This window comes from Bidens hawaiensis, unplaced genomic scaffold, assembly GCF_021521415.1.
Source record: "Bidens hawaiensis isolate Kalapana, Puna unplaced genomic scaffold, B.hawaiensis_p1.1 tig00025981_1, whole genome shotgun sequence".
Lineage (NCBI taxonomy): Eukaryota > Viridiplantae > Streptophyta > Magnoliopsida > Asterales > Asteraceae > Bidens > Bidens hawaiensis.
This window is the reverse complement of record NW_027494176.1, coordinates 195,256-211,720: the sequence shown is the minus strand read 5'-3', so window position 1 is coordinate 211,720 and position 16,465 is coordinate 195,256. Positions and strand designations below refer to the sequence as shown.

Below are 16,465 nucleotides of genomic sequence, written 5' to 3'. Positions count from 1 at the left end.
TAGAGGACGACCTAAATTGACTTGAGATGAGAGGATTAAACATGATTTGATAGACCTAAACCTCTCCGAGGACATGGTTGAGGATAGGGATTCTTGGAGAAGTAGAATTAAAGTTAAGGATTTTTAGGGAGAAAGGAATACCTTTGGGCTTCTATTTACCTGATTTTAGTCACACACCATAATAATATTTTCTCTACTACTACTGCTACTGCTACTGCTACTGCTACTGCTACTGTTGAACTCTGATTTCCTTTGTATTGCTTCATACATATGTACTTTAGAGCTAAGGGTCTCTCTGGAAGCCACCTCTTTATCCATGTGAATAGAGGTACGGTGTGCCCCCACCCTCCCTAGACCCTACTTATAGCTATGCTATTGGTGGGATTTCACTGGGTATGATTGATTGATTGATTTGATATATCCCTGTCGGTATAATCAACCATGGCCTGCAATTTTAACAATAAAAACACCATCTTCATGACTTGTTCTAACTTGTCCACATATTAAAATCCTAGATTCCTTAGGCTCCAATTATCACTATAAGAATCCATCACTATGATCCATCAAAAACTAGACAATGACTAACTTTGGTGTTAAGGGACGACGGAAGACGCCAAACTCTAGAGGACATCCAAAGTATGTTGGGGTGCGACAACGGCCATCAGGGCGATGGGTGGCTGAGATCAAGGACTCGTTGCAAAAGGTTCGGTTATGGCTAGGGACTTTTGATACAGCTGAGGATGCTGCCCAGGCGTATGACCAAGCTGCACGAACTTTGAGTGGGGCTAACGCGCGCACCAACTTTGAACTGCCCAATAGTGTGAATGCTCTTCCTTGTTTGCCCGAGAACTCTGAGCCATTTTCGTTTGAAGAAGCGTGTCGTTTGGAGGGTGGTAAGGGCGGGCTGCTTGGTGCACTTAAAGCTAAGTTATACAAAAGGAACGGTTCGAACCATGCCCAAACGAATAGCATGTTGTTACAGCCAATATTGGCCGATACAAGAAAGCGAAAAGCACCAATCAAGGTAGCACCCTCACCTCCTGAACAACTAGCTAGCATTGAACCCGCAAGCATTGACTGCTTTCCAGCTCATCAGGATCAAAACCAGGACCGTTATGACGGTTTGCAATGTTGTTATGAGCCTCTGATGCCAGCAACTGTGCCATGGTCTGCTGAAATCCCATGGCTAGCAGCAACTCCAACCACAAGCAACCAAGTCTCAAATATTGCAAGCAACTTATTTGACACGAGTCTAATAGATTTGTTGTGGCCGGTTACAGCCGAGGCTAACCAAGCATCAACAAGCCAGTTATCTGGAATTGGGGGCTGGCCATTGGGTCATAATATGGTGCAGAGTGACTATGGTTGGGATGGTTGCGGTTCGGCTCAGTCTGCTAATAATGTTGCAGCCAATGCTTCCAACTGGGATCCCTTTGTTTTTGTGAATTCAGTTTTAGGTTGACATAACACAGTTTTTAGGATTAAAAATTCTTTATATGTTAACCAACTTAATTTATAAAAAAAAATATATATCCATATTCAAATAAGTAAAATATGAATGATCATATATTAGACATGTGTTTCCTTTTCTATACACCTAAAAATAATGTGTCACATATACAAAGTTGAATGTACAACATGTTAAAAAACCTTACTGTGTAGAGCCCCAACTATCCGGAGACGATTTACATGGGCCGGAATTGTCTTTTCTCCTATTCCCTTAAGCTGCTTCATTTTTCTTTGTCATCACCTCTATGAGGCTAACTTTATTCTTACAAATCTTTAGTTAATCATTTACATCATGCTGTTCTAGGCTAGCGAATCATCGTTTTGAGGGTCTACCTGTAACGATTATAAAGTTGCATAAATTGTTGTTATAACATTATTAACCGTATTTGACACACTAATTATTTGTAACGAAATTAAAAAATTGAGTAGAAATAAGAGAGAACGGATGAATTACGAACATGATTCTGTTTTTCTTTGAAACTTGATCTTCGCTTCAACTCTCCTCTATGGGTGAACATTTCATCCAATATCTCCGGGGAAGTCACATCATAGAAGTCATCCATGTCATCATTTTCAGATCCATCGGGTCCGTGTTCAAACACCTTCAAACCAATAGTTAAAATGTCATATAATCTTCAAAATGTTATTATTTACCAGAAGATAAACGCATACCCTTCGTGAAAGACTCATAAAACCCGAGTGCCCTGTAAATTCTTCATATGCAGATGCGTCTAGTTCCTGAAGATGTTCACGAGGGAACACTTTCGGGAGAACATGCTCTCGTATGGGTATTAGCAAGAAGAACGGTAAGGGAAACAATATACCACCTATCGGTATCCATGTGATTCCATAGCAAAGCAAGAAAAATAGAATCTGGAATAGTGTAAACGTCATTATGTATTTGAACGGTACCGATTCCACATACGAAGCATGAGGCCCTTCTAAGAGCCTGTCCCATATTTACCACAGAAAAGTTAAATCTGAATGAATAATGAAGTCAAATTATTTTTGAGGATTTATGTTGTTTGACTTACTTGAAACGCCTGCCCGAAGGGATAAAAAGGAGCAAGAATCTTTCCCAAAATTGATTACCGGGAAGGCTATCTATCGACATGTAAGCGAAATATCCCCATAGAACAGATGTAGGTATATTTCTAATAACAGGCAGAGCAAAGACTGCAGAGCCCACTAATATGGACTGCAGTAGATTTGTTACTCTTTGCTCATTGACCCGAACCGGTATATGATCCTCAATATGTACATCCGGGTCAAACTTGACCCTGGTTTCTCCGTCTTCATTATCCAAAACAACTTCCTTCAAGTCTTCTAACTCCTTGTCTACAGGACTCTGAAAATAAATTGACATCGTTTATGCAATATGTAAGTTTATTAATTAAACAAAATATGCGAATGATGATTCATACTGTTTTATGAGGATCCATATCAACAAAAGCAGCATGCATCTTTCCATAGATTTCGGATTTGCTTGCTTCCATCTTAATGCCTTCCTTTGCACACTTTGCCATCTTCTTCCGCATTATCTGAAAACACGAGTCATGACATTTGTTGAATGAAAAAAATATATACTTTTTTTCGAGAGTGTTATTTCAAGGTGCATATCAAACCTGTCTCTCAAGAATTGCGAGACTCCTGGTATGCATGGGTGATTGTGGTAGGACGCCATTTGATGGAGGGACTCCAACCAGACAGCAAATCAAAGTCTAAGAAACATCCGATCACAAGATCAATGAAAACCGTTGAAATGTAAACGACGATATACAAGACACAACTTAATAGTTACCATGAATCCAAGCAAGAGTAAATCATAATGATAAGCAGATGGATTTTTTAAATTAAATTCTTTCGGTTGTGCCATTTGTGCAGCTACACTATGGTCGAAAAAGTACAAGGCGGCTATCATCAGAGCCGGTATTAATGCAGTGAAAATATGAACCATTGGAACCTTCCCCATTACCTGCAATAACATTAATCTAATTCAGAAAACTACTTCATTAATTCAAACTAATAATAATATCTTTATAACGCTTATACTTTGATAACTGTCCAATGAGATAAAGGCCCGGCGTCCCAAGGAAGGGGACAGAATAGCCGTCTAGGAACATCACGAGGAACTTCTCGATGCTTTGCGTAAGATATTGCAGTCCACACCAAGAACATAAGTGGAACCCCGTATTCTGCTATTAGACCGCGCATCCACCCTGTTCTTGTCAACATGGTAGAAAAGAAAAATATATCAAATATCAAATATAATCGCTTCAATTCAAACACTACGTGCATGCCTTGGTATATATTACCTACACCGTAAGACCAAGATCTGGCATCTCTACTCTTCATGGAAGTCATGAGGGTACCAAAGGCCAAAATAATTGCAAGTAAGCCATTTGTATATAACCAATGAAATTGGTACTCTTCTTTTGTATCATCTTCTCCTTTTGGTACATGAAACTCACTTAGTACTCCCTAAAATATATATATAAACATAGTTAAACATATATTCCTAAAGTAAAGACAAAATATATAGTAACAAGTGATTTGCATACCTTAACAGCTTCTTGCATAAAGAAATCAACATGCCAAATAATTCTCCAGCAATCCTTGTGAATCTTGTGATGAGCGCGCAAGCATTGAGTATTGCAAGAACACATAACATCACAGAGGTCCAAACACAGACCCTAATTACAACAACAATATGTATTATCGTATAAATGAAAGGTAATATATAGATAACTAATTAACTAATCAAACTTTATACATTAAAAACAAGGCTGAAAAAGAGCATACCATCCAGCCCAAGCTAGAAACAGATCTTTCCCCAACTCGGGTCGTTCTTTGGCAAAACTATACAAGTAACTGTACATTATTACAGTAGGTTCCGCAACACCTAATATCAAAAGCGGCTGTCCACCGAAAACTGAATGAATAATTCCACATATCGCAGTAGAAGTGAGAGTTTCTACTGCACTCAAGATATCATCTGTCCTCAGAAACAAAAACAAAAAAAAAATCTTTTGAGACAAAGAAGCATTTTAAAACTATAAAGTTATACAACATAAATTTTTATTGATAGAAACTCTGCTATAATGTACGTCCATTTGACCATCTTATTCCCAAAATGTTTTCGATGGCTAAATTGCACTAGCTGCTAACATTAGAACCCTAGCAAGCTAATTAATTAATTAATGTTTGTTATATATGCATCTGCATGGACATGCATATACGTACAAACAAAACATGCAAGTTTAGAACAAAACATCCATCTGAATATAGATATAGATACATGCATGAGGCATTCATGTGCGTATGAATGAATTAATAACAATAAGTTAACAGGCCGGATGTTTACCGGAGATATTTACGTCGACAAAATTAATACGCTATGATATGATACGATATGATCAGGCATGCATTTGCCTGCCGGAGGACGATGGTTGTGCATGATGCCGTTCGACGGTGCAGACCCGATGGATGAATGCCGTAATGGTTTTGTTTAAATATTATGAAAGTAACTTAATAATAATTAAACTACACGTATAAAGGCTAAAAGCAAAGTATGAGAAACAACTAGTTTATTTTATTATTATATTTTTATTCTCTTTAATTTATAAACTAAATTGAGTCGTATTTGAATATTTACCAAAGACAAACGATAAAATACGACAGGTAACCAGAAAACAAGTTGTATTATAACTCATTTTAATAGCAAAAGCAATTATAGGTATTAAAAACAAAGCTTTCGATCTTAGAGGCTAAAAATTACCATGAGCACCTGTGGAACCTTGCTAAAAGATTTCAACAACAAGAAACCAAGTGTATTAAAAAGAAAAAAGATAATAGCGTGTTAATATTATAAACAAGATTTCTCGTGTTTAGTCATTTTTAAATCATAAGTGTAAAATTAAAAGATTTGACAATCCATAGTGACACTCGAACTTTTAACCTAGAAGGGACGACATTTAATACACCAAGATTATATATATTATTTGATACCTTATTACAACGGTTCATACTCAAATGCCTTCAAATACACTCGAGTTTATCATTTACGTAGTTGAGTCATATAACTGACTTTTAAACGTATTCCATCAAAATCCATCTCCAAGTTGTAATTCATTACGTTTGGTTACATTTTACTCATTAAATATTTACAAACCTTTTTCTCATTAACATATTTATGTGTTTGTTCGATTACAAAAAATAAATAAATAATAATAAAAATAAGAAAGAGAAGAAGAAGAATTATCACAAGACACTTTCAATAAAATTAAATAATTTAATATGAAGTCATTCAAAATTCATATAGTTCTTAGTTAGAGTAATTTAATCAAAACACCTAATTATGTTCATGTAATAGTTGGATTGCCTACAAAAGAAGTTCCCTAATGTTTAAACATCATTATGTTCACATTCCATTGCATTTTCACCCATTTGTGTTAATGTGTTCCATCAAAAAAACTTCAACCTATATCCGTCATACCCCAATCAATTTTGATTCAAATAATTGCATATATATATATATATATATATATATATATATATATATATATATTTGTGCAATTTAGAAGTGTTCTAAGTTGGTTTTAACCACAAGAACACACAGAGTGGGAGCCGTAGGGAGGTGGTGGGAAAAACAGGATCGGGTGGAAACACCGTCCTCCGCTTTCTCCTGAATGATGTTTCATCGAAATCAATGAAGTACTCATCGGTTTATGTGAAAAAAATTGGTGGTGAGGGGAGCAAAGTAGAAAGTTGTAGAAGTTGGGAGAAAGTGGGAGAAAATGGATCCGAGAAACCCACAACCCCCCGGTCCTCTCTGTTTTTAGAAAAAAAATTGAGGGAAATGGAATCCGGGACCACTTCGTATAGCCTAAAAGCATGAAAACACGTAATGGGTCGATAGCCTACTTCCAATTTAATCAAGAACCTTATAGTTTATGATTTACTCAAAAATCAAGTTAATCAATCAATTTGATTGCCCTCACACTTAAAAGTAATTAAAAATTGCTTCACGTTGTATACGAAATTATCACCAATTTGTTTCAAAAGTTTAAAGGATTTTTTTCTTATTTAAATATTAACAGAATTGTCATAAGTTTAGAGCATTCACAACAAGCTTCATATTCCAAAATTTGGATTTATGTGACATCACAATATCATATAGACAAAGGTTTGACAAACTTCGTTGTTGTGGTTGTGAAGTGAAGTCCTTGTCTACAAACTTGAGGAGCAACATTGTGGTCTCACTTTCTCTCTTCTTCTCTCACATCTTAAATATATATAAACGAAACACCATTACATTCTCTTAAACTATCAGACTGTTTTATTTTTAATTGAGGTTTCTTATATATTTGACCCGAATTCACGGGTATGGGTCTCACAAAATTAATATCCAATTAAAGAAAATATTATTTATAATTAAAAAATAATTTTATAGTATAAAAAAATAAGCAGGTCATGGGTCTCAGTGTCTCACCAAACCCATAGCTTTTAAACAAGGTTATAACAACTTATTTATTTGTGAAACTCTTTCATCCAAAAAACCCAAAGTATATTATTAAATTTCTTATAATAAATAAAAATAAAAATCCAAATAAATATTTAAATATTAGATCGAATAATATAAAACAATCTCCGTAATACGGGGGATGAAAACAAGTACACGTATATATACATATTATATATATATATATATATATATATAGTTTTAATATTTTATTAATAAGTTTTATGAAAGTTTATTGTTGTGAAAAAATATGAGGTTTTAAGAAATACTTAGAATTAACAATTTATTTTATAAGTTTATCGTTGTAATGCTTTAATAACAAATGATATAAACATCTTTGTCATTGGTGGGGGACACCCGATAATCATAGCGTTCACCTATTTTATTTGCCATCACAGTTTGATCTTGACATTCTTTATTCGTGGTGCCGTATAAACCAAGTATATATAGACAAAATGTGGAAACTATGTACATGTATAAACACCAAAAGTGGAAATTAACTATATCAACTAATTAATATCCCTTATCTGTGGCATAGTGATAAGAGGATTTGGTGCTTCAACGGAGGATTTGGTGTTTCAATGGAGACTCAAGATCGAATCCTACTTATGTTATTTTTGGGTGAATATTGACAATGAAAGATTTGAGCTATGCCTTGTGCAAATATTGTCAGTTCGAACCCCGAGCCCACCCGGGTATTCGTCTCACCGTGTGTTATGCAAGAGAGTTTTGCTCTTGTAATGACACACACACTGACTGTCAAGTGGCGGTCGTCGGTATGGTTTCCCGAAGGAACGCCCAATCAAAACTCTAAAGCCAACGTGGAACCGGTAAAGACAACATAGTTTAACCAGAGTGGGACATCGTGGCTCCACAAATTTAACGAATACAGTAGCATATACAAGAAATTCATTGTTCTAAAAAGAACTATATCAATTAATGTAGACTACAAGTTAGCTATATGACCTACTAAATTTAATTAAAAAGGGGCTAACTAACTTAATTTGAACAAACAAACTTTTCAATAAATTTCACTCATTCAATCTAGGTCCGATAATAACATATCGGACACCGCACGATAAGACATGATGACCTGGGGTGTTAAACACGAGCACAAATTGTTTAGTGACAAGTTAACATGTTAAGGCCAGTTAAAAGACACAGTGAATAATACATGTGTAACGAAATTAAAATTTTCAAAACAAACATAAAAGTCTTAATTACTAGATAATCCATAAAATATTTGAAACAAATAACCACAAATCCATAAAATACTTGAAACAAAAGACTACAAATACATAACATCCATAAAAAACTTAATATCGGGTATGAGGGACATTAGTGAAATGTCGTTTATAAGTACGACTTTAGGTTTAAGTATTTAGGAGTGTGTGTATATATATATATTTAAAAATAAAAATCTACACATTTTACTAACAGATTAATAGGTCTTTAACCTGTTAGGACATGAATTTAAACATGTCTTAAACATGTCGACATATTTAAGGCACGAAACCTTTTAAGCTCAAAGACAAATCTGTTAAAACCCGTATCGTGTCGTGTCAGGTTAAAACGTCCGTGTCATAAATCGACAACCCTTATTCAATCATTTTTTCCTTCACATGATCATACTTAAATGCTTATTCTCCTAATATAAAAAAAGTTATTTCTAAAAATAATTTTGCACAAGTAATTGCGTTTCTTCGAAAAATGATAACGATCAATTTACGTGATATTTATTTCAGTTAAAAAAATCATCATCTCTAACACCCGCGTAGTCGACACCATTTTGTTGGATTACGCTATGTGGTGGCAAATTTGCAGTGGACACCCGTGTGGTCTGCACATTTTGCAATCGTCTAAACAAAATATATCTAATTTAATTAAACTTGATATTGTGAGAATTGATTGATTGATTAAAAAAGCATAATTAATAGTGAACTTGATTTGTAAACAACTAAAAGGATGATCACAGTTGTTTTTAAGTTCATGAAATACTTTGCGAAATTTAATAACTAACAGTTCATAATTCACATAGATATGAACAGCTAAATAGTTTGAACGGTTATTAACCGCAACAAACGAGTCTAACAATGTTGACTTATTCAATATACATCGACTAATAACATAATCAAGATAATATTAAAGCAATTACCAATTTAAGTATTAACAGACTACAAAACAGCCTCAAGTTTCTTCACAAAACTAAAGTTGAATGAGTAAATAAGCAAAGGAAAAGCAATAAATGCGAGGAAAAAAACTCAATACTCGTGTATCACGTGCCTTGCTTAATGAATATGATTTTTCCATCTCTTCGTGGGCCGGCCACTTGTTGACTTTCTTGATTTTTCCCTATCATGTGAACCATCACTGAGCCTTCACTTGTTTCTTTTGTTTTCTTGGTTGTTAGCTCAACCAATTTCTCCTAGATTGATTTGACGTACACAATATAAGTTTCTTGTTTTATTTCACGTCATCATTGATTTTACCATTAAATAAATTGATGTAGTGAACAATTCTAAGAAAATAAATAGCTCACAATATAAGTTTCTTGTTTTATTTGGTTAGCTGTTTCAGTGAATTTTCGTTTCTAAACCTTAAGTTAAAAAACCAAAAAGTAGCTATATATATTTTAGGAAAATCAGTGCATCATATTAATATGCAATACCGTGTGTATAAAATGCACCGATTACACAAATCACCTAGCAACTATTATTAACTGTTAACGGTGATTTTAGTTCAACTATACCAATTTTAACATGGTTAATGATCAATGTTAACAATCTAGGCACAAGAAATAATATAAGTTAAAAAGAAACGGTAGACCTATGTAAATTTATTAAAACCTTTTAGGGAGGGATGTGTACTCCTCTCAAGTACACATATCCACACCGATCTCACACTGTCGTATTACTTAAACCATCTATTACCTCAAAACCATTTAAATAATTGGCATCAATCATCTCAATACCCTCAACTCTTGCCTCTCCGACACACAACTCTTTCCTCAAAACCATTTAAACCTATTAGCACTCTTGTCAGACATCTAGAACTCACTCTTGTCAGATAACTAGATCCACCATCTGAGATAGAGCTGTTCACGAGCCGAACCGAACCGAGCGAAGGCTTGCTCGTTGCTTAGCTCATTTACAACCGAGCGAAAACCGAAACGAGCCGAAATTCGAACCGAGCGAAAACCGAAACGAGCCAAAATCGAATCGAGCATTTTTCGAACGAACGTCGAGCGATTTTCGAGCATTATTTATTTCTTTTTCACTTTAAAATTTTCAATAAATAACAAATTTGAAGGTTGTAAATAATATATTTTATAAATAAATTACCAGTTTCTAGACAAACATGTAATATATTGTTAAATTTTATTAAAAAAGAAGTTTGAAGTGAGATATAATGATCATTTAAACATATTTCTAGTATTCCAAAAACTTGAATCGAACAAATAAAACTATAAAATTGACGGAATATAAAAAATTTTAAGGGGTAAAAATAATTGTAAGCTTATATTTATGTGTTTTGTCTATATATTTATATATTTGTTCATATATAATTATATATAAAATATATTAAAAATATTCGAGCCGAACCGAACCGAGCAGACCTTTGCTCGTTGCTTGGCTCGTTTGCAAACCGACCCGAGCAGAGCGGTTCGTTTTCAATTGAGCGTAAAAACGAGCGAGCATTTTTCGATCAATTTCCGAGCGAGCGGCGAGCGGTTTGAACGGCCCTAATCTGAGATGGAGGAATCCAAGATTCCTCCCTTGCCCCACATGACAACTTAACATGAAATCCTTCATCTGAGATAGAGGGATTGAACTCCATATTTCATTTTTTAGCAAACATACGTATAATTAAAAAAATATGAAATGCCGTAGGGGTAACTTGAAAATAAGTAGAACCCTCCATATGAGATGGAAGGATTGAACTCCAAATTTTCAGTTTTGGCACGCTCACGGGTGTGGTCTTGGTCACATGGCGTACACACTTTTTTGAAGAACAGATACGAGAGATTCTATAAAGCAGCATGGTGTGAGTCTTTAAGGTATACATATGTCTAAGTTTTTAATTGATAGTATACAACCTTACATCATAAATTCTTAATGGCTTTGCACTTGTGGTCACTATGTTGTTGTTTGCCCATCCTGTACTGATCGCAATCCTGAACGTAAATTCTATTAATGTCCACATTTTGTAAGAACCTTAATTTTCCTTGTTAATTCATTTGTCATTTTTTAAATTTAATATACCTTACAGGGTTCCATGTGTCAAAAATTTCTAGGATGGATAGATTAGCTCATGTGTGATCGTGTTATAGCCATTATTCCTGGACTTTTGCGTTCTAAAAACATGCTAGAATTTGAAGTTACCGTACTTCAAGCAAAGAACCGTTTGAAGAACATCATCATCTTTATCTTGTTACTATGTTATAAATATGCACTTCAATCCCTCCATCTCATATGGAGGGTTTCACTCATTTCAAGTTACCCCTATAACATTTCATATGTTTTTTTTACTATACGTACCTTTACTTAAAAGAAAAATATGAAGTTCAATCCGTTCATCTCAGATGGAAGATTTCATGTTAAGCTCTCATGTGACGCAAGGGATGAATCTTGGATCCCTCCATCTCAGATTGCGGATCCAGTCATCTCTAACTTACACGTCACTGGCGACTTGGCGTGCCATTAGATCAGTTCCTCAATCTCAGATAGAAGAACACCTAAAACTCATTAACACTTTTGTCAGTCACCTAAAACCCACTCTCATTTGATAAAACCTACTAGTTTGAATGATAAAACCTACTAGTTTGAAAAAAAATAAAACTCGTGGTGCCATATAGACATGCATAAAATAACCGGTTCCGGACCCGCACCGATGGACCCGACCCGGAACCAGTTCCAAGTCCTACCCGGTTCCTCATATTAGTTCCCAAATCGGGTCGTACCTGGTCTACCAGGTTCCGGTTCCAACCTGGTTCCAGTTCCTACCCGGAATAACCGATTCAGCCGGTATTGGACAATAAATGATGCCGCAGCTCAAAAAAGAGCCGTGGAACCGGTTTTTTATGTCCATGAACCATATAAATTGATTTGTTATCCATTGTTTTACCACCAAACTCAAAAACACTAAAAATACTTCTCGGTTTACACTTAGTTACAACCCCGACCAACCTACGCCTTCGTTTTTTTTCACTTCCACCACTTCTTAGTTGTTACTATGGCAATCACCAACAAGCCTAACAAGAAGGCTTCTACATCCGTTTTTATTGACCTGCTTCGTGTTTAAGAAGACCCCGAAGTTATGCGGGTCCTCAAGCATACCCGCAACGAAGATGTATGGAAGAATTGAGATTTGGTTGAGTTGATCAATGGTAACGTTAAGGCTCGTTGCAAATTTTGTGGCACTTTCTTAAAGCAAGATTCTAACTCGACTTTAAAAAAGCACATCGAAAAAAAATTTGCAGGGTCTTGAAAGAAGTTCCCGCAACGGACCAAGTCGAATTAGGTCAAGATGGTACACTCTTTCGTTACAACATGAACCGGGTTCATGATAGAATGGCAAAGTTCGTTATTCAACAAGGTTTGCTGTTTCACCACTTTGACAACCCCGAGTTGACGGCCATGATTCGAGAAACTCTACAACCGTGATACACACATGTAAGTCGTACTACCCTTAGTCGTCATTGTATCAAATTGTGGGAGTGTGCAAAGAATTATTTAATCGACCTTTTTCAAACTTTACAAGCGAGTGTGAGTTTAACTAGTGATGTTTGGTCAGCACCACACAAGTTACCGGAATCCTACATTTGTGTCACCGCTTATTGGGTTGATCCGGTGTCTTAGCAATTGATGAAACGCACTATCGCTTTTAAAACTTCCCGTACCCACATACCGCCAATAAATTGTTGAAATTGTAGATGAGGTAATAACGACTTATAAGTTGAAAACAAAATATTTTCGATGCCGTTTGATAACGCAACAAACAATACAAAGGCGGTAGAAAAATTTATCATAAAATATTTATCACCTTGTTACGGGAATTTTTTTCATGTTCGATGTGTTGCACATATTATCAATTTGGTTGTTCAACAAGGTCTCGGCATTGAAAACATGAGACTCGGTTTGACTTGCTTTAGATTTATGTTACAAGATGTTTTCAAAAGTGGTAAAAGAAGTCATCTTGAATATAAAAACTATTGCAAATCGGTTGAATAAAATATTTGGGGCTGAATTGGGACGTTCCAACCTGTTGGAAATCAACTTGTCATATTCTCAAGTGTGCTTTTGCCCAACGGGAAACATTACAAAGTTTTCATAACACTCTTGTTGATAGGTGTGAGGCCGATTTGCTTCCCAACCGTGTTTGGGTAAATGTCGGTTATTTCTTGGAGTATCTTGATGTTTTCAAAACCGCAAAAACTAAGTTATCGGGGGGTTTATTATCCCACTATTTGTTAGGTGTTGCAAGAATTGTACAACATCTCCTTGAATTTTAGAGAGTTTAAGGAGAAGAACGAACTTTTCAATGATATTGTTAAGGTAATGAAGGAAAAGTTCCTAAAATAATATGAAAACATACCGCCGATGTTTACTTGTGCTGGCGCTTTAAACCCCTATTGGAATGTTAACGAGGTTGATAAATTGATCGAGGAAATATATGACAACATGGGTATGCACAAGATCGGCCCAAGGTTGTCGATGGAAGCGAAGGACAATTTCAACAGATCCCTTCAAGAACTTATGATCATTATTTTCAACTTTATGGTCCAAGCTCAAGGTCGTCCTTTGGGAGGCAAACAACAAAAACTAAGCCGTGCAAGGAAAAACTTATAAATTTGATGAATGTTGTTCGTGAGTTGGCGACTAAGCGGCAAAGGGGAAACACACTAACACGTGAAATTGATCGATATAGTGGAGCAAACTATGTTGAGGGTGCAACGGTCGATGAAATTCGCAACATTGATAGTTTGGCTTGGTGGAAAGGAAAGCAAAACTAATTTCCTATTCTATCCGCCATGACTCGTGACTTGCTTAGCATACAAGCTTCAACGGTAGCTTCGGAATCGGTTTTTTCTCTTAGTGGAAGGGTATTATCGATGCGAAGAACAAAACTAACTCCGAGTCTCTAGAGGTGTGCATTTGCCTAAAGGATCATTTGGATGCGGTGGATTGTATACAACACAAGACAAACTCTGAAGACAAAATATATACCACTAAAGCACCCAATTCATGATGAGGAGGTGGAAGAAAGGATTTCTTCCAGGATGTCGGGTGGTGAAAAAGATGAGGACGAAGACTAAAAAGAAGAGTTTGAAGACTTGTAATTTTTATTTGTTTTAGTAACTTAATTTGTAACACGAACCAGTCGATCAAATTTCAAGTAATTTTTTAGTTTTGCTTTGTTTATTATTAGTCATGTTTTATTTCTCATTAGTCATGCTTTATTTTTTATTATTCTTTCACTTGATTACAATGACGACAAACATTTTATTATAAAAACACAACATATTACAAAAATTTTAAAACATAACAATATTAAATACTAGTTTGAGGCCTGTGTATTACACGGGCAATTAATGAAAATTTTAATATTTAAAAATTATGCAAAATACAATCAATAACACAATTATCATATATTGTTAATACAATTATAACTTACATTAAAATTACATGAATTACAAAAGAAAATTTACCCAAGTATTTTACAAATAAGAAAAAATTTCCTTGTACACAACATTTGTGGTTGTATTAGTCAGATTACCTTGTTTATCAAGAATCAGAATCTTTAGCCCATACCTGCTTGTACCTCTTGACAAGGCGGCGTATAGTTGTCCATGTGAGAACACGGGTTATTTTAAGTACAAACCAGCCCTATATAATGATTGACATTGGTTTTGTTTATCATCATTGCGAAACATACTGCAAGGGAAAATTGTCGTCTTTGAAATTTGTATGCTATTTTGTTGTCTGATGGAGTCAGTGGCGATCTATGGATCAAAAATCTATGACCAATGCTAGTTCAAGAAATAATTTTTCCTTCAACCACACGAGTACCTAAAGATATAATATGTAGTCGGGTATCATTACATAAGCCTTCTTTCTGGTTATGATTTCTAAAGAGCATAAAAGGAACACCAATCTTTAGCACAAGCTTGTGGTTTGGTAGTCCAGATATTATTAGACCATTAAGCAGTTCAGGTGAGTACAAAGTTGTATCAAGAGTGTCATTGATATATTCAGAACTACATATGGTATCTGAACTTAAGTACTCAACTTCATCACCTGAAAAAATTTGAGCAAACTATTATTAATCTCATAAACATTTTTGTTTGTTGGTGCAAGTATGGCTCTATCATGAAAGTAATGTTGGTTCTCGTAATTCTGTAGAATATCAGGATATACAAAGTCAAAAAATTTTGATATAGGATCAACAAAATCTTTTATAACTAGATAGTCAGGTAAGTCTATCGTTGCACCACCATCATTAGGACCGCCAATATTACCTTCACCTATATCTAAAATCCATTTCGCAAACAATTTGGTTTCTTCAACATCAGATGATGGCGTACCCATAGTTAACCTTAGTTTTTTTTTATTAATCTCAAGACATTGCATTCACTCCAAATGTAAGAAGAACATAGAGAGGCGTTTACTATCTCTTGTCTAGTGCCCTTTTGAACTATAGGTAGGATTTGTCAAAAGTCTCCTCCAAATACAACAACTTTTCCTCCAAATCGCAAATTAGAAGATAAAACATCTTTTAAAGACACGTCAAGAGCTTGAAAGCCATGTTTGTGAGCCATTGGAGCTTCGTACCAAATTATTAATTTGGTTTTTTCTAATAATTGTGCCTCATTTGTGCTTGGATCCATGTAGCAAGTAGAATCCTCATTCAGATTTTTCGAAATACGAAACTTGGAATGTGTTGTGCGACCTCCGGTTAACAATAACGAAGCAATTCCACTTGAAGCAACAGTTAGGATGATTTTGCCTTTAGATCTTATGGCAGTTGATATGGTCTTCCATAAATATGTTTTACATGTTCCACCGTAACCATATATGAAGAACACACCCCCTTTATTCCGCTGAACAACCATCATTATACGATCAAAAACAGTTTTCTGCTCGTGAGTAATTGAATTAAATAGAGTTTGGAACTCTACTAAAAGCAAGTTATGATCGTATGGTACTTTTCGTGAATCAAACTATTATATGCAATAGATATATACTCGGCATCGGGAAATGCATGGTTTGATATTTTCTTAAGCTTGAGTTGTTACACAACAAGATTTTTTTCAATCTCAAATAAAGTGAGGTTCTTGATTTGATCTTCATGAAGCGATAACTCTGTGAAAATTGAATAAAAAATTAATTTGGTAATATTAACGACTATATATAAATATAAAGATTGTAAAACTGA

The 16,465-nt window shown here is 35.0% G+C and overlaps 2 pseudogenes; one reads left to right on the top strand and one right to left on the bottom strand.

The window, feature by feature from the left end:
* The first annotated feature begins 577 nt into the window (after positions 1–577).
* LOC143572646 (ethylene-responsive transcription factor ERN1 pseudogene) lies at positions 578–1,044 on the top strand (annotated as a pseudogene).
* An 896-nt stretch (positions 1,045–1,940) lies between these two features.
* The window catches only part of LOC143572629 (putative boron transporter 7), a 32,271-nt pseudogene continuing 17,746 nt past the window's right edge, over positions 1,941–16,465 (bottom strand).